General features: G+C 32.6%; 1 protein-coding gene and 1 pseudogene across 8 annotated transcripts in view; both read left to right on the top strand.

Annotated features, from left to right (window-relative positions):
- GPHN (gephyrin) overlaps positions 1-20,505 on the top strand; it is a 404,083-nt gene that overhangs the window by 74,291 nt on the left and 309,287 nt on the right. The window lies entirely within an intron of this gene.
- LOC111735929 lies at positions 6,948-7,066 on the top strand (annotated as a pseudogene).

The raw sequence follows: 20,505 nt of genomic DNA, 5'->3' as shown, positions 1-20,505 counted from the left end.
AGGAACTTCACCACTATAAATCAAAAAAGGGAAAGGAGTCAAAGATTCTCATTTACCATTCCATTATAATAACTGAAGAATATTATTATAGAGGCATATAAAAGTTTAATGGGAACACTGATGAAGTATTTCAAAAAGAGGTGATCCTTGAAATGAAGCTTTTGTTAAAAAAAGAAAAAGGGATGGAAAGAGGGAGGGAGGGACTGACAGAAGGAGGGAGAAAGAGGAAGGAAGGAAGGAAGGAAGGCATGAAGGAAGGAGAGACAGGAGGGTTGTGGGGAGGGAGGGGAGAGAGAGAGAAAGAGAGAGATTGATTTATTCATTAAGAGAAAAACAGGAACTCCCTGAGTATGTTATGCTGTTTATAAACTCAGTCTAGCAGAAGGTGAATGAGGATCTAGGAGGTTGAAACTAATGATTAAAATAAAATTTTGATATTCATGTATTTCATTAATGTAAAACACATCAACACATCTGACATTGATGGTTAGAGTGAGCAAATGGATGATTTTACTTTCTGTTTATATTAGTTTTATAGTGTTGTGCAACAGATCACCATAAACTTACTGTCTTAAAGCAACAAACATTTATTATCTTACAGTTTCCATGAGTGAGGATTTTGGGTGCAGTTTGACTGTATCCTCTGCTCAGAGTCATCCAAGATTGCAGTCTAGATGTTGGCTGAGTTTCATTTTTATCTGGAGTCTTAACTGGAGAAGAATTGCTCCAAACTAATTCAGGTTGCTGGCAGAATTCATATCCTTATGGTTGAATGGCTGAATACGCTGTTTTTTGCTAGGTCTTGGCTAGTTTCTATTCACAGGTCTATCATCTTTGCCATATAGTGTCACCTATTCATGGGAGTAACATACTGTCACTTTCGGTTAGAACTCGGGAGGGAATTACACAAAGGTGAACACCAGGATGTGGGAATTATTGGGGATCACCTTAGGGTCTGTTAGTCACAATACTTTTGAAATTTTCTACAATGGAAGTCATATTCAATTAGTTTAATCTTGTCAATTTAGAAATGTAAAAGCTAAAGTTTTAACTAAGTTGTGATTTATGTAGGGTCACAAAACTACATAGTGATGGCCACCCGACAACCAGGCATTGTTTTCTTTCCATTTCCAGCCTCAGTTTTGACTTTCTTGATTTTATCACATTTGTTTTTAAAATTCTTTAATTTTTTCCAGTTTTATCATGATATCATTGGCATACAACACTGTATAAGTTTAAGGTACAGCATAATGACTTGACTTCACTTGCAGGTTTTAATTTGTGTAACTAAGTTTATTAAAAATATGATGACTATATCTTAGTACTTGGCCACCTAGGCACTGTTTGAAAATATTTTTTCTGTATGGCCTATTTAATTGTTCTCACACCATAAATGTATATATGTATATATTTTCCTCACTTTTGTTAAGAGAAGGTAGAATATAATTTTTATTTCCTTTGGTTTTGTTTTATGTTGGTATCTGAGGAGTGGAACTACATAGACTAAAAGTGGGACTGAAAGTGAGATTTAACACCCATAAAAATAAAAGCCTCAATGCAAGGACTGTTGAGTCCTATTTATGACTCAGCTATCATCTGTTGGTTGTGGATTGGGACGATAATTAAACAGGCAGGTAAAGAAGTTTGCTAAATATGCTAACTTAATGCACTTCCTAAGACACACTTGCTTGTAACTCAGCCCAAATTAGGAAGAAAATGACAAAAGGTAGAGAACACCATTTATTTCTTTTCTAGATGTTTTGAGAATTTAAAAATTATAAAGTACTATTTTTGAGAGATTATGGAAAGTTAAAATATCTCTATTCTGCTGGGGAAATTTCCATAATACTAAACTATTGGGCAGCAGTTTCAAGGAAGCCAGATCTTTCTGCTGCTTCTTTATACTCTTGCCTAGAAAGTGTAGTAAATAAAAACTACCCTAATATTTTTGCCCTCTGAGATAAATTAAATGCAAGTTAAGTTGAGAAAGAAGCCTAATTTTTAAAATCTAGGGTAATCTATTTAGGAAAGAAGGCTGGTTGGGTTTGGGTTTTTTTCTCCTGGAGTCCTCTGTGATCTCCCATGTGCTACTCCTATGGGTTATCTAAGCACCTGTCATAACCTTTACCTATGTTATCATTGTTATCATGTATGCTGTCTGTATTTCTCAATGAAATATAGCCTCCTTAAGGGCAGAGATTGTGTTCATTTCTAATGTTATATCACTACCACCCACTACAGTCTTTTAATACATAGTAGGCCCACCAGAAATATTCCTTAAATAGATAAATAATGGTACAAATGCGTGATTTGGTGACTAAATGAATGGATAATGGAGAGAGTAAGGGGGTAATAGACTCAATGTATAGTGAATATATATTGGCAAAACCTGCCTTTTCCCCACTGTTTACATTGTTCTGATTCTAACATTTGGCTTTCGTTGGTGTTCAATACAGAAATTTACTCTCTGGAGACCTAATGGCTATATTTAAACTTTGATTAACACTAGTTCCCTCTGCAGCCTCAGCATCTTTGTAAGTGTGCATGGGGGAATGAGAGACCTAACTCCAGGAGCAAAAGGAAATGATGAATGACCTCACTAATCCCTATGCTTCTGATTTATAGGCACTTGCTACTCAGAATACTGAGAACAGATATAGCCAAGAAAGGATTCCATTCTTTCTTAATGAAATCAAGGAAGATCCCTCAAAGCATTTTTAAAGTTGAGTGTATTTTCTGAGTAGTTTACTTTAAGAAAATCATTCATAGCATAATTTTGGTAGAGTAAAAAATATTTTGGGTAATTCAGTCTTTAATTAACTTGTTTCTTAAAAAGCAGTAATTTTAAAAGTAAGTTAAGAAGTAGATATTTTTCTTTTTTCTCTGCGAAGTTCTATTTTATTTCTCCCTCTTTTATAAATAACTAAGAACATAGTCAGGCTAGAAAAACATGTGAATTTCAGGGTGTAGGGTGACGTGACATTTGTATGCTGGTCAGAATTCACTTAATTACCTGGCATTGAATGTAAATTCTTATAGTTCGCTTAGGTTGGAAGCAACATAATATTGTCTTGACTTTTTTTTTTTTTTTTTTTAGCATAAATAGATGAAATCCAATTAGGATACTTTAAAATACTTAGTTTAAAACATTTTTTTTCTCTATCATTAAGCTATGAATTTAGGGGGGAAAAACTATGTATATTTGAGTACCTACTATATGTCATTTAATATGGTAAGACTTAGAAAATAATGGTGAATAAAGGAGGCATGGTGTTTGTCATAATTTTTGTGACTGTGTAATAAAATGGAATTCAGGTTACTATTTTTGCTTCCAGGATACCTCTGTAAAGGACGGTGACTTGAGAAAGTATCAGATACTGCTAAAAAGATGTAATCCAAAGCTTAATTCTCTATCCCGATAAAGTATATTACATTCCAAAAAGGGTAACAATAGACCATTTATTATATACGTTATTTATTTATTTATAACTTTTTAATTTAGTTATTTCATTGATTTATTCAGACTAATGACTTAGTCAAGATAATTAGATTTGAGAAAGCCACCCTGAATAAGCTGTAATTTGTTAGTGCTTCCCTTAAAGTATAATGGCAAGAGCTGAACACAGTGTTTTAGATTTGACCTGGCTGTCACCGAGAAGAGTGAAATTTGCTCAAATTATGCTTGGTATACTTCTTCTAATTCTTTGTGAATTTAACTTCTTTTGGGGAAGCAGGGGTGCATAGGGAGACTGATCAGATGTTACCCTCCTTTCGGAAGGATCTTTTTAAAAATTAAAAATTTTTATTTTGGGGGGGATGTAAATCACATACCATTACAATTTACCCACTTGTATACTTCAGTGGTTTTTAGTATATTTGCAGAATTGCATAATCATCACTACTGTCAATTTAAGAATATTTTCATCTCCCCAGAAAGAAACCCTGAACCATTAACAGCAACTCCCCTTTTTCTTCCATCTTCCCTCTCCTAGGCAACCATTAAACTACTCAGTGTCTCTATATATTTGCCTATTTTGGATATTTTGCATAAATAAAATCATTCGAAATATCTTCTTTTGTGACTAGGTTCTTTCATTAAGCATAGTATTTTCACAGTTCATCCATATTGTAGCATATATTAATACTTTATTATTTTTTATTGCCAAATAGTATTCCATTGTATGGATAGACCATATTTTGGTTATCTGTTCATCAGTTAACAGGCATTTGAGTTATCCCACCTTTTGCTATTATGACTAATGCTATGAATATTCTTGTAAAGTTTTTGTATAGCAGTATGTTTTATTTTCTCTTTGTTGTATAGCAAAGAGTGGAATTGCTTGGTCCTATGGTAACTTCATGCTTACTAATTTAAGGAAGTACCAAAATATTTTCTTTTTCCCTTAATTTTTTAAATTGTAGTAAAATATATGCAACATCAAATATACAGTTTTTTAGTGTATACTTCAGTGGTATTAAGTACATTCATATTGTTGTGCAGTTTATCTCCACCATCATCTCCAGAATGTTTTCATCTTCTCCAAATGAAGCTCTGTACCCATTAAACACTAGCTCCCATTCTGTGCTCCTCTCCAATTCCCAGGAATTGCTCCTGGCAACCAGCAGTCTACTTTGTATCTCTATGAATTTGACTACTTCAGAAACCTCATATAAGTAAACTCATATAATATTCTTTCGTGACTGGCTTATTTCATTTAAAATAATGTCTTCAGAGTTCATCCATGTTGTAGCATATGCCAAAACTGTCTTTTTAGGGCTGAATATTTCATTGTATACATATACTACATTTTGTTTTTCAATTCATCTGTCAATGGACACTTGGGTTACTTATACATTTTAGCTATTGTGAAAGATGCTGTTATGAACATTGGTTTAAAAATATCTTTTTGAAATCCTGCTTTAATTACTTCGGATATGTACCTAGAAGTGAAAATACTGGATACTATAGTAATTCTATGTTTAAGTTTTTGAGGAACTGCCATACTGTTTTCCACAGTGGTTCTAAGCTTGAAGTCCCTTTAACATTTTTCATAAGGACAGTCTAGTGGTGATGAACCTCCTTCGGCTTTTGCTTGTCTGGAAAACTCTTCATTTCTCCTTCAATTCTGAATCTCAAGTTTTGCTCGATAGAGTATTGTTGGTTGGCAGTTTTTTTTTTTTCAGCATTTTGAGTATATTGTGTCACTCCCTAAGGACCTGCAAAGTTTCTGCTTAAAAGTCTGCTGATAATCTTTTGGGGTTCCCGGGATACAATAACTTTTTTTTCTCTTGCTGTTTTTAAGATTCTATCCTTGTCTTTAACTTTTGACAATTTAATTATAATGTGTCTTGGTATAGGTCTCTTTGGAATCATTTTATTTGGAACTCTTTGGGCTTCCTGGTCTGGATGTTTTTTTCTTTACTAAGATTGGGGAGGTTTTCAGCAATCATTTCATTGATTAAGCTTTCTTCCCCTTTCTCTCTCTCTTCTCTTTCTGGGGTCCTGTTATGCATATATGGTATACTTGATGGTGTCCCATAAGTCCCTTAAGCTGTCTTTAATCTTTTTCATTCTTTTTGCTCTTCCGTTTGGATGAATTCCACTGCCTGGTCTTCAAGTGCACTTATCTTTTCTTCTATTTGATCTAATGTGCTATTAACCCTTCTGTAGAGTTTTTCAGTTCAGCTTTTGTATTTTTCAACTCTGATCTGGTTGGTATTTTTTTTTTTATATTTTCTATCTCTGTTGAAATTCTCACTTTGTTCATGCAGTGTTCTCCTGACCTCAGTGAGTATCTTTATAACCGTTCTTTTGAACTCTTTATTAGGTAAATCATTTATCTCCATTTTATTAGTCTTTTTCTGGAATTTTATGTTATTCTTTTTTTCCCCCCTCTTTAATTCCCTCCCTCACCGCCCCCCCCCACTTCCACTCCTGACCATGGATGTTGCTGTTTCCCTTTAAGAACTGGATCTCTGAAGGTAGAGCATCTCCTCCCACACATTCATGGTGTGTACCTGGGGCCTGGCACCCCCGGCGCGCTTAGGGGACCTGGCTCACCTGGGGTAGGATCTGTGGCTCCACCCGGGGTGTGAACCCAGGACCTTCTGCATGTAAAGCAGATGTGCTACCACTACACTATGGAGCCACCCCTTCTTTCTTTTGAATAATATTCTTTCGTGTCTCCATTTTTCTTGACTCTGTGTTGGTTTCATTGCAATAGATAAAATAGCTACCTCTCCCAGTTTGCTAGAGTGGTCTTGTGTAGGAGATGAACTTTTTCAATAAGGCCAGTGCAAACTTTTGGTTTTCTCTCAAACTTTTGTGATTGTCCAAACCACTGCCTTTGTTTCTAGTAGCTTTCATTAGTTGAGGGTATCCTGAAACCCATTTTGATGTCTGTGGTGTGGTTATTTCCTTGTTTACTCAATGTATAGGATTCATTCAGCTACTTTCTGGATTTCTTACGGAGGGAGTTGCTCCGTGTGTAGCTGTAGATTCAGTATGTCCATGAAAGGTGGTGAGTTCATCAAGCTCCCATGTCACCATCTTGGACAATAGCATAGAGATTCAGCACTCTGAAGTCTGGGTCTTGATAAATGTCCCTTAGAGTTTCTGGATTTTGGTCAAAGATGTTGGCATAAGAGAATCCTGAACTCACCTCCTCCCACAGATACAATGAATCTATAACTACTCATGGAACATTTACTTCTGAAAAGAATTCAGAAAAATTCTTACTATCAATGAAATGGAAAACTGCAAAATACCCTATTTGTTTTTAGGGGAAGAAGTGAGAGAATGAAGTGGTTTAATGTAACTAAGCTTTCAAAGAGAGAGACACTTAGCTACCGTAAATTCAACTATTTTGTTTTTTTGCCATAAATATTAGACTTCCAGACAGGGTGAGAAATAAAACAATTTTACAATTAAATATCAGTGAAAGAATGTCTATGGTCATGCCACCTTGAACATGCCCGATCTCGTCTGATCTTGGAAGCTAAGCAGGGTCGGGCCTGGTTAGTACTTGGATGGGAAACCACCTAGGAATATCAGGCGCTATAGGCATTAAAAAAAAAAATCAGTGAAAGAAGTATATTTGTAAGTTAGATTTGGGGGGATATTCTGTCAGAAATACATGTAGGCGTATTGGATCTTACTGTTTCGATTGCATTTTTCCATTATAATCTTAGGTATATATATTTTTATACTTCATAAATTATTGCTCTTAGACAACTCTCTTGGATTTTTGCTGTCTTGAAGTTTTTTGCTTCTTTTTCTAAATTTATAATTCTGCTATTATTCTTGCATTTAATTATTTATCCTAGAATAAAACAGATGTTCACTTAAAGATCTTTATTTTTTTCTCAAATATTTATATTTCAGTTTTTTGATAGTATGTAATATATGCTCATGAAGCTACCAAAAGGTATCATCCACACATGCATACGCACACAAAGGCTCTGCCCACCATCACACATGCACATGCATTCCCACATGCATAAATGTGAATGTATAGATACATGCATATACATATATATTTATAATTATGTATATATGTATATTTATACAATGTGCATTGGAGTATAAAAATACTTATATAAATGTATACACTTCTGCATGATGTTCTTTTTATTTAACATTACATTTCAAAGATCTTTCATTATCAGTGTAAACAGATCCATCTTTTTTAAATAGCTGCATTGCATTTTGTTTTATGGATGTGCCATAATGCAGTTAATCAGTCCTCTGTTGATGATCTTTGCTGCTCAAATATTGATGTAATAAAAATGCTTGTGCTCATGTTATATTTTTCACATGTGCAGTATGGGACTGTAGGAGGTATTCTTGAAAGTAGTTTGTGACTTAGAGAATATGTAATCAAATGTATTTTTTAGTGTTAATAAGATCATAATTGAATCCTTTCTCAGAATTCCAGTTTTTCCTGCAGTTCATCTTAAAAAGTTCATAGTGTTGATTCTTGGAATACAACACTTTATTCAATCTTAAGCCAGTTTTGTTCTGTTTACCATAATCTCCAGAAGTGTAACTTTGGACTCTATCTCTGTCCCATTGGTTAGTGAGCTGGGGTAAAGTGTCAGGCAATTTATCGGTAGGCTAAACATATAATTTATCATTTCTAACAACTTCATGTTTGAGAAAGAAAAGAGACATTAGAGCAAAATTATGTATGTTTTGAAATATTATTGACTAAGAAATTGGATTTATATTGGTGAACCTATAAAACCAGTCTACTGAAAAACTATTTTTAAAAATAAAACCATGCCTTAAAAATAACAAATAAGCATGTGCTTTAAAATGACAGCTAAAAATTTTATTTATATTATCTTATTATAATAAAAGTTGACTAAAGCAGAATAATAATTTTTGTACATATTTATGTGTTAAGCAGTTTTTAGCCATATCAATCTGTAATATTGTCACTGATGTTTTATTAAAAAGTTTAAAATAGTCTCCTATAAATTTTTAAAATAAATTGCCTATAATCTTCTTTGAAAAGTATTGAAATGTTTAAATATTTTAGCCTAAGTATGTTCACAGATGGTGTTTTTTTTGTCTTATTCAAAATTTCTTCCTTTGATAAATATTTTTAGTTGATTAAACTCTTTAAAGTTAACTTATGGCTATTGAGTCTTTGGAATGTTTCACCATAGGAAGGTATTGCAAAATTGTAGGCTTTCTTAGTTTTATTCAATTCTGTGCAAAGTATAAATATATTAATTTCATTTGAAATTGGGAGCTCTGTCAAAAAGGCTTTCCTCACAAGTAAAGATATTATAAAGTACAACTATACAATTTCAAAATTAAATTTTATATCCTGTATGAGCTTTTATTCTTTAAGTTATCTGGTTTCTGCTTTGCTTTTGAAAGGATGAATTTCATCATTTTCCTATTTACAATCTTTGTTTTCAGTGATTGCAATTTGCTAAAAATTTCAAAATCTGAAGACTTGGTACTGCATTCATTGAGGCTTTGATTAAAGATTTACAACTAATTTTGAAAACATGCACTCAACTTTAGATGATTCATTTATAAAAGTACTCAATAACATTATATGGCACTTAAGTTGCTTACAAAATAGTTCTTAAAAGGCTTAAGCTATTTTGCTCTTTTTAGTTTAGAGTCTTCTCAAAGCTCTTTAGTTTTCTTTAGAAAACAGTATGCCAACTGATTAAGTTCACCCTTCTTATCTGTTTTTCTACTTTTATTTTTTGCCTTAACAACAATAAGGATTAGTAGGCTTAAAGAGAGACAAAAGAGAGATAAGCCTGTAATGGTGTTCAATTTCTAGTTTTGGAAATATTTTGGGAGGTCATACAGTAGGTATAATGTTACCTCATTATATATCTGAAAATTCTTTTTTTTTTTTTTTAATTCTGTTAATATAATACCTCCTGCCTGTAGTTCACAAGAATTGAGCCACATTCAGAGCTAGTCATCACCGTTTTCTTGGGCATTAATTTATAAGAGAGAATAACTCCTTTTAAAAGAACAAATATTTTACATGTTTAAAACTTTCAATATGTAACAAAACATGAGAAGAAAACATAAATAGGTTTAAATCTATAGCTGTAATTTACTGTGTCAGGTAGGAAAACTTTCCCTCTACCCTCTTAATTTACTACTTGGAGACCTGTGAATTATACTGACAAAGACAGATTAGTTAGAGAAAAAACAGCTTTAATTATATATGTATGTACCTGAGTTCACAAAAAAATGTGACTCAAACAGGTGTTAGAATTTGTGGGTTTATATACTATCTTAATAGAGGAAAGGAAGAAGATCAGTTAGGGGAAACAAAAGACTTTGTAGAAGGGGAGGAGGAAGATGATTTATGGGATAACAGATAACTTTCTGGAAAGACCAACTGACCCTTAGGAGAATAGATGGTATAGATAGGATTGTTTTGTGACAATGTCTGTTTCAGTGTACTGCCTCTTTTTCTTCTGAGAAGATTAGAGTTGTTCCCCAGGAAGGAATTTATGACAATTGAGTTCTTTTGAGCCTTTTTTGGGAGGCTCTCCTTTTAGGCAGAGAAGTTATTTCAGGAACTGCAATGCCTTCAGCTCAAATAATTTTTATGCCACCATGGTATATTCTGGACCCATTTACCTAAATCTGAGCGATTGCCAGATTCGCCTATTCTTTATTATTCCTAAGAAAACCAAAATGTTATTTTATATTTTTAAATGATAAATAAGTAGGCCTACATAGATAGTTTTCATGTAATAGTATGGACCTGTTCTTACTGGTAAACTAGATGGCCACTTGTTTTTCTTCCAGTAGAATTTAGTAGGAAAATTCCTGTCACCACTATTTATATTGAGCAAACTTTCCTAATGATTTTAATAGAATGTTAAACTTTTAAATTAGTGAAGGTTGAATATGTGAAGAACTCTTAATAAATTCCTTATACATAATATTGAAAATATAAAGTAATTTATAAAATGGATCCAAACATATTAAAAAGGAAACAATATAGTATTATAATGTGTCATAAGATCGTCACTTCAATATGCTTATTTCTTAGCTCATTTGTCCAGGAGGGTAATATATAAAACTTCATTGTAACAGTAAAGTTCTTGTTAAGGCCTCTGGTCTAAATTGTGTTCCTACATTTTTAGATTACTGAAAAATTAGCAAACTTTTCTAGACAACTATTTTTTAAAATATAAAAGAAAACAACACTGTAAAACAGGATTAGAACTCTCTAGTAGATTGAAAGCACTCAGGGAAGAGGAACCTTATCTTTCATATTCAATCTTTTTCTTAATTGCTTGACAGTCCCTCACACTTAGTAATTTCCTTAATGAAGTGAGAATACCTAATTTCAAGTCTTAGCCCTCTCACTTATAAGATCAAAAAGAAGTATAGAATATTTTAAAGGGAGTGTACATTTCCTTTGACCAGAGGCTTCTGTAGGGAGAGTGTATTCAAGTCATCAATATCCAGAGATAAGCTGGATTACAGGAGCACAGTTGTGGCTATTAAAAAAAAGGGAATTGTTTAGGGAGTAATGAATGTCCAGAGCATTAGGTTTATAAAGGAAGGTAATGGGAAACTGTGTTTGAAGAAGGGACTTGAATAACAAAGAAAGGAAAATGTTTGAACAGGAAAGGCTTTTTTGGAGTTGTCATTGTAAGGATCATTAACCAACATTCCTGTTCATGAAATGGACTAGATCAGAAAAGTATGGAAATTATTAATGTAATTGTATATGCTTTACATATTACTCCTATAAATCACCCTGGGTTCTGAGGTATTCATATTTCAAAAGTTAATTGATAACTTTATATTAAGTTGTTAAAATACTAGAATTACTAATACAAATACAAATATATGCCACATAGACTCCACTTGTCAATCATATAATAAGTTGTTCCCTTTGTTTATAAATCCCAGAATATGTTCCAGGTTTGGAAACTGAGAAGTCTCTTTTCCAAAACTCTTAACATGTTATATGAGCTTTGTTAAAGTGGATCTAATCTTAGTCTGTGCATCATCACATATCAGAAGCTGCTAGTTAGCCAGGTCTCGATGTGTCATTTGCATATACATATGAATATAAAAATAGCACTGTATGTATAAAATTTCTTTTTGAGGTGCTTGACAAATATTATTTCTCCATATATGCTCCTTTTATTTTATACTCCCAGTATTTTATTTTCTCCCTTTTTTATACAGCTTTATTTTTTCTATAGCCATCTTAATCAGGTCTGCTTTCTTACCCTCAGGTAGAACATCTGTTCAAGGAATGAATGATTTATGGTGGAGTAATATCTGGGAAAATAATTAACATCTGAGAGGCAGTATAGTACAGAAGTTAAGAGCTAAGATCCTAGCTTGACAACCTGGATTAAAGTAGTATGTTTTCCACTAACAGGGCTTCTTAACCACTGTGCCTCAGCTTCCACTTTTGTAAAATTAGGTTAATAATCTTACCTATCACATAGAATTATTGTAAGGTTTAAGTGAGGTAATACAAGTAAAAACTCTTAGAACAGATTCTGCTAAGTGAAAAGCATTCAATAGATTCTAACAACCAATCATTTTTTGTAATTCGGGTTTTTAAGATAATCTGAGAAAACACTGTAGATACTTTAATAGAATAGTTTTCAAACTTTATTGGGCAAATTTAATGTCCAAATTGTTAACAGTTTATTAAATTGTATATTCGTAGGTCATAGCTGAGAGATTCTGATTTATTAAAATGGGGGTACAACCAAGAAAGTTGTACTTTTAAAATACACCACAGGTAAACCTGTTATGACATATTTTTAGAAATTTTCCTTGAGTTTCAGAAGATGTAACAGTTGCACTATTGTAAAAATTGATGCATTGGCTATTGCTAGTTGCCATGTAAATTGTGCAACTGGAAAAAAATTTGTATTTATATGAAGAGTTATAAAAATGTTTTATGATTTAATTTAATTCCATTTTTGATCATTTTTCCTAAGGAGATGATCCAAATAGTTATATTAATTTATTCTTTATATCTAAAATTTTGATATCAGGTATGGCAATATCTAAATACAGATAGCTATCTAACTTTTATTTATCTGTTCAATGGATCATTATATAGCAATAAAAATTTAAAATTATGAATATACAGTATTATAGCAAAATATATAGAAAAATAAAAAGCATACTTCATATTTTTATGCATACTACATTTGCAATTCTGTAAAAATATAACTAGGCAAGTGAACAAAGAATGAAAGGATTATGTTCAAGTATGTTTTCAAAATAAATTTTATTAAATTTATTGGGGTGACATTAGTGAATGAAATTACATAGGTTTCAAGTGCATCATTCATATGTTGCATTGTGTTTTTACCACCCAAGTCAAGTCTCCTCTGTCACCATATATTTGACCCCCTTTATCCTCTTCTACCTCTCCCCTACCCCTTTTCCCTCTGGCAACTACCATACTATTGCCTGTGACTATAATTTTTTATTTGTTTGTCTCGTTTGTTTATTTGCTTTCAGTTTTGTATCCCACATATGAGTGAAATCATATGGTTCTTGAATTTTTCCATTTGACTTATTTCGCTAGTATGATATTCTTAAGATCCATCTATGTTGTCGCAAATGGCAGTATTTCATGTTTTCTTATGGCTGAGTAGTATTCCATTGTATATATGTGCCACATCTTTATTCAGTCATCTATCGAAGGACATTTTGGTTGTTTCCATATCGTAGCCACCATGAATAATATCTAGGTGCATATATGTTTACAGATAAATGTTTTCAAACTTTTGGGGTAGATAGCTAGAAGGATTGCTGGGTCATTCGAAAATTCTTAATTTTTTGAGGAACCTCCATACTGTTTTCCATAGTGGCTGTACCAGTTCACAGTCCCACCGACAGTATATGCAGATTTCTTTTTCTCCACAACCTCTCCAACACTTATTTCTTGTCATGTTGATAATAGCTATTCTAGCAGGTGTAGGGTGGTATCTTGTTGTGCTTTTGATTTGCATTTCCCTAATAGCTAGTGAAGTTGAGCATCTTTTCCCATATTTTTTAGCCATTTTTACATCTTGGGAGAAGTGTCCGTTCAGATCCTCTGCCCATTTTTTTAAAATTTAGATTGTTTGTTGTTTTGTTGTTGAGTTTTATGAGTTCTTTATATGTTTTGTATATTATCCCCATATCAGAAGTGTCCTTTGCAAATATCTTCTCCCATTCAGTTGGTCATCTTTTTGTTTTGTTGATGATTTCTTTTACTGTGCAGAACTTTTTAGTTTACTGTAGTCTCATTCATTTATTTTTGCCTTTAATTCTCTTGCCTTTGAGGTCAAATTTATAAAATCCTCTCTAATCAAATTTAAAATAGTTGCCCTAGTAGTAATTAAAGGGGGGGGGGATATACATGTGAACCCATTATAAACTATTTGCACCACATATGGATTAAATTCAATGAATTATCCTTTTAGACTCAGCTTTCTTTGTATTTGTATAGTATCTTCCAAGATAAAGCAAAACTTTACAAGTTTTATTGTAAGCCACTTTCCTACAAATTCAGAGGAGTTGGGTTCTTTCTAGTTTATTTGTTGAGTAGAGCCCTGACTTCAGGGACTCTTCTGAATCTCAAAGAGAAAATGCAGTATCAACCTAATTCTAGAATGTTACAGTAAGGGTTAGTAATTGCTTTCTACTCGTCTGCTGGCATATGAAAAGAGAGCTGACAGCTATTAATTAAGGATATGACATTATTTACACACACACACCGTAAACCAAAATACAGCCAGTAAGTTTAAATTTGGTACTTCCACCCCTTGCTGATATTTTTTAGTAGATGAATAATCAATTAAATTAAAACTTTGATGGCAAACAGTACAGCAGAAAATAGGGTATTGCGTGATTAAAAAAAAAAAAAAAGCTGCTATTTTTTTGTCAGCCAAGTTGCTTTTGCTTACTCTTGTCTGATATTTGAGTCTTAAGTTTTTTCTAGATTATCACTGTAAGAGAAAGTTAATCTACTAAGTTATTTTTATCATTTAGGAAACAACAGAAAATGCTACTCAAATTGGCTTAAGCAATAAAAGGAATATATTCATTTACAAAATTGAACAAGTTTATAGGTAGTTAGGCTTCAAGTATGATTTAATCAAAGTTCCGGTTGTGTTGTTTTTGTTTTTAATGATCATTTGGTTGATCAACTGATTTATTTAATTCATTTTTATACTTCCCTCAACTCTGCCCTCTTTCAGGCTGACAAAGTAAACAGCAACTCCAGGCTATTAATATCAAAAGAAAGCTTCAATATCTCTTAATTTCCAATGAAAGATCATAAATTCAATATGATTGTATTGGCTGGTTTAGGTAGTATACCTGAAATGATCACTTTGGAATGTGCTGATTAGTTTAACCTATTCATTCTTCAGTATTGAAGTTGGAAGTTTATGATCAGGGTGCCACCATGTGAAGACACAACAAAAAGGTTTTCATGCAAGCCAGGAAGGGAACTCTCACCGAAATCCACTGTGTTGGTACCCTGATCTCAGACTTCCAGTCTCCAGAACTGTGAAAAAACCAGTTTCTCTTGTTTAAGCCACCTAATCTATGGTATTTTGTCATGGCAGCATGAGCTGTCTGATACACCTAGCAAGCTTAAATGTTGTACAACTGTCAGGTTTAAGGTGTAAGTAGTTACATTCTGGGGTTTTAATATAAGCTAAATTTTATTTAGTTCTAATCTTCTTTTTCTCTCCTATCCTTAACTTCACTGGAGACCAATATGCTTCATAATGTGGCGGTATATCCTTGTCAATAATGTTTTTAAGTATGGAAAGGACAGATAATTTTAATTGTCCTATTTCTACATTTTTTAAAAATATAGAATATTGAATCCAGTGTTTATAAGTTAGAATAAAGTTTTGCTTCAGGTTTTTTAAAAGAAAATATTTCAGTTTTTAATATTTGGCATAGACTCACAAGATGGTCATGCCACATGGTGCTGAATAAGTCAATAAAGTCCTTCTCACAACTCACTATCAAAATTGTTACTATACCTTGACGTTTAAAATGTACAATAATGATAAACCTGGTCCTTAGCATAGTGATTGCTATTATTGTCATCAGTACTAAATAAATTTCTTCTGGATTCTGGGATCAAAAGAGGTGAAATAAAAACTGATACTATTTCAACTGAAATACATGCAAGTAACAGCTACTGCTAAAGCTTTTTAAAATTAGAAAGCATAAATTATCAAATAGTGCCACAAAGTAAACATTTCTTTGGAATACAAATCAAATAAGCTTTATTTACTTTCTGTTCAATTAATAAAAATACGCTATTCTTAAACATGTACTACAGTACTTTCTTTTTAGCTTAATTCCAGAAAAATCTGGAATAATTAACACTCCAGACTCTCAGGATGGTGTCTGTCAGTAGAAGCATACCAGCAGAAGTAGAAGTATTTTGAAATTTATAAAAGGCAAAAACTTAATTAAATTCACAACAAATTCTAATTAGAAGATGGTGGTGTTACAAAGATGAGTTCTGATGAAGATCTAGTACCTTTTTTGCTATCAGTGATAAGCAGATCACCCAGTAATGAATCCTTTTTTATATTTCTCTATATTTAATTCCACTTGCCGGGCAGTCTTCCAGAGATATTATGGAATCCCTTAATTATTATTTGGCTGGAGAATAGATAGTCGGAGTGCTGGTTGATGATGTGATTTTATGTTATTACTAGTTTGTATTTGTATAGCTTATTTCCTGTTATCAGGGCAGATATTTTATAAAAGTTAGAAAAGCCCTGTGAACAGAAGAGAAATACATATAGCTAAGAGAAAATCCCTACTTGCTCACATACTAGAAACTATTTACTTATCTATCTGTTAAAAAATATGAACGCATATCTGGTTTGTGTATATAAAGTTGTAATCTCACCTTAAAAACCAAAACAAGTTGAATAAATTATATAATCCAAAGATCATGTAATCTAATTTATGGTGGTACAAATCTGAAAATAATTGCCTGGGGGGAGAAAGTTTACTGGAGTCATGTGGAAACTTTCTCGGGTAACAGAAATACTCTATATCTATTTGGATGGCATTTTCACAGGCATATAAAATTGTTAAAACTCATCGAACACAATACTTACTATCTTTGCATTTTCTTGTATATTAACCTCACATGAGAATCTGAGTGTAAGTATAATCTGATTAAATTTGCATTTAAGATCCATCTAGCAATGATGAAAAGATTTAATATATGGAAAATAGAGATTATGTCTTTCATGGGCATTAAGTCAATAGGTTATTAGAAAGAAAAGTAACAGTTACCTTTTTTTTTGTATGGAACAACAGAGTGTGGTAGAAAATTTTCTCATATACACTGTAATTCTGGTCTGGTCTCCCACCAAGATTGTATAAAGCAGTGAAAAACTCTTCAACTTTCTTCTGGGAATTTAATTTATCAAAGCCCACAGCTAGCAATCACCTGGACTATCATGTGCTATATCCATTCCTGGCTTAGTTAATTTTAAAAAAATAACTTTTAAAATCAATAGTCCTGTGAACAATATAATGTTAATTGCTGCAGCAAGGGAGAATGTATCCCAGAGGAACTGGGGTGACTTGGTAAGAGGGACTTAATAGGGCCTTATAGGTTTTAGACTTGTACCTAATGGTTCTCCTGTACTCAGTCTCCTCAAACCAGTCTGCTGGACTTTACCTGGGTTCCTCCTTCTGTGCCAGCCACCTGAAATTCCCTCGAGACTTTAAAATGAAGATAATTATATGGCTCATCTATTTGTTTCCCATCTCTCTTGGGATCACTGCCCTTCACTACCTGAGTTCTATTCTTTGAATATTTTAATTTTATATATTTTATCTGCCATTTTTAATTGTTTTGGGCAGTAGGGTAAATCCATTATTTGTTACTCCATCTTAGTCAGAATTAGGAGTTCTGATATTATTTTTAAAATAAAATATTGGGGGGGAGGATGATGTGTAGGTGGACAAAAAAGTTAGCATGTCAGTGCTTATTTGGAAGATATGAAAGGCCACAAAGCTTAAATGACAGAAGAAAAGGATTGTTAAAATAGCCATAAGTTTTTAAACACTAATTTCAAAAATAGTTTTTGATCTGTAGAACAAAATGTACTAGATAGTACTGATTAATATGTACTAAATAATAAGATTATATATCAATTAATTGTAAGTTCCTTGAAAATATTTACTAATTAAATTTTAAATGTCTTGTATTTTTTTTTACTCAGTAAATAAAGTTGATTAGATGTTTCCAGGATCAGAGACCTAGCATTCTTGATAGAATTCATAACATTCACTCCACCACCTACCACCCCTCACCCCAGGTAAGATGAGAAGTAATTTATATAAACCAAATAAATAGGTGATTTTACATTATAAGTTTTCATTTTTACTCAATTATTAAAGCCTCTTCCTTATACTACTGTCTTCATTGCGTTATTGTAAATCTACTGATTATCAACTTTATGACTCTAGATATTCACTCATTTACGCATTCACTAAAAATTTATAGCACTTTAGTAATCAAAAATTAACATGATTCTTGGCTTCTTGGACCTTAAAAACTAGTGGATAAAGCACATATTAATCAAATAATAACTAACTTTTATATAACTGCAGACTGAGGTAACTATATCAGAATTATAGATAAACTTTTGTTAAGATTAAAAAAAATCTATAAATTCTCATACACGGAAGAGAAGATACTTTGGATGGTATTACCAAAGGTAATTCATCCTTATAAACAACAAAGAATGTGTTTTAAAAAACATAAAAGCATATATTAAATAATTTTCAAATAGTTACAGTTTTTAGTTGTTTTGATAGGTGTTTGTATTGAACGGCAGTTACATATTCAGTCCTCCCTGGTTATTCTACAAATCTTTCTCCATCATTCTACCTAATTTCAGTAAAGATAACAATCATCTAACTAGTTTCTCAATTCCCAAAACTAGGAAACATTCTTGTTTGGTCCCTTTTCTTCATCACCACTACCACCACCACCTATTCTAGTCCATTATCAAATCCTATCAGTTCTTCCTCCAAAATAATATCCAATCTGTTTATTTCATTTTTTCTACCACCATAATGGTTTAAGCCAACATCATCTCTTAACTTTTAACTATTGCAGTACTTCTAAATATTTGTTTTCACTTCCGTCATTCCTCTTAATTCATTCTCTATACAGCAGCCATAGAAATCTTTTATAAATCAGATCATGACTTTTTTTCACCTTAAAACCTTTTACTGGATTTCTATAACAGTCAGAATAAAATCCAATCTGTTAAAGACTGCTATTTTCACTGTATTTCTGAAAAAATAGTGACTGAAAACTTCCCTAACCTAGCAAGGGAAATAGACATACAAGTCCTGGATGCACAGAGTTCCAAACAAGACAATCCAAAGAGGCCCACACCAAGACACATCATAATTAAAATGCCAGAGGTTAAGGACAAAAAGAGACTTCAGAGCAGCAAGAGAAAAGTAGTTACCTACAAGGGAGCTCCCATAAGACTGTCAGCTGATTTCTCAACAGAAACTTTGCAGTTCAGAGAAGATTGGTATGAAGTATTAAAAATGATGACAAGTAAGGACCTACAACCAAGATTACTCTACCCAGCAAGGCTGTCATTTAGAACTGAAGGAGAGATAAAGAGCTTCCTAGACAAGAGAAGGCTAAAGGATTTCATTACCACCAAACCAGTATAACAAGAAATGTTAAAGGATTTCTTTAAGAGGATGGAAAAAAAAAGATTAAAAATATGAATAATAAAATGGCAATAACTATTTCTATCAGTAATTACTTTAAATGTAAATGGATTAAATGCTCAAATTAAATGGTAGGATGGCTGAATAGAGAAGAAAGCAAGATCCATACATATGCTGCCTGTAAGAGACCCACTTGAGATCGAAAGACACACACAGACTGAAAGTAAAAGAATGGAAAAAGATATTTTATGAAAATGAAAATTCAAACAAAGCTGGGGTAGCAATACTTCTATCAGAAAAGATAGACTTTAAAACAAAGTCTATAACAAGAAATAAAGGAAGATATTTCATGTTTAATAGGCAAAATATGGAAACAACCTAAGTGTCCATCGGTAGATGATTAAAGAAGTTGTGGCACATATATACCATGAAATACTAATTAGCCATAAAAAGAATGAAATCTTACTATTTGCAACAACATGGATGGATAATATACTAAGTGAAATAAGTCAGAGAAAGACAAATACCATATGATTTCACTTATATGTGGAATCCAAAAAACAATAAATTAACAATCAAAACAGAAACAAACTCACAAATACAGAGAACAAACAGATGGTTTCCAGATGGGGGGCAGAAGTTTGGGGGCTGGATGAAAAGTGATGGGATTAAGAAGTACAAATTGGCAATTACAAAATAGCTACAGGGCTGTAAAATACAGCATAGAGAATATAGTCAATAATATAATAACTATGTATGGTGCTGGGTGTGTACTAGACTTATTGGTGGGATCCCTTTGTAAGTTATAAATGCTTAACAACTGTGCTGTATACCTATAACTAAAGTAGTATTGAATGTCAACTATAATTGAAAATAGAAAAATTAAAATAAAAAAAAATTGAGGGAAACTTAGCTCCATCTTTCAACCACCACACAAAGTACTGGCTCAGGATGGTTCACAGTTTTAATATTAGATTGTACCTTTGATAATGTCATGTCCTTGAGATGATACCAGTGGTTACTGTGATAAATGCCAGTGGTTAACAGGAAAATCAGTGGGGAACAGGAAATGAGGACAACAGTGTCCAATGTGATTCCAAGGTTTTAGAATATGTGCATAGCTCAACAGGTGCACCCATCCCATTAGTCACAGTTGTTATTTAAAGAAATTAAAACATTTTTTTTTTCCGATTTTGTTTTTAAATAGCTACTGAGTTGTTAGGACATAAAAACGCATTAAGTTGTTTGAACCTAATTATTTAATAAAC

Source organism: Pteropus vampyrus, unplaced genomic scaffold (genome assembly GCF_000151845.1).
Source record: "Pteropus vampyrus isolate Shadow unplaced genomic scaffold, Pvam_2.0 Scaffold15, whole genome shotgun sequence".
In the NCBI taxonomy this organism is placed as follows: Eukaryota; Metazoa; Chordata; class Mammalia; order Chiroptera; family Pteropodidae; genus Pteropus; species Pteropus vampyrus.
Note: the sequence above shows the minus strand (reverse complement) of the source record. Positions and strands in the feature narration are given on the sequence as shown.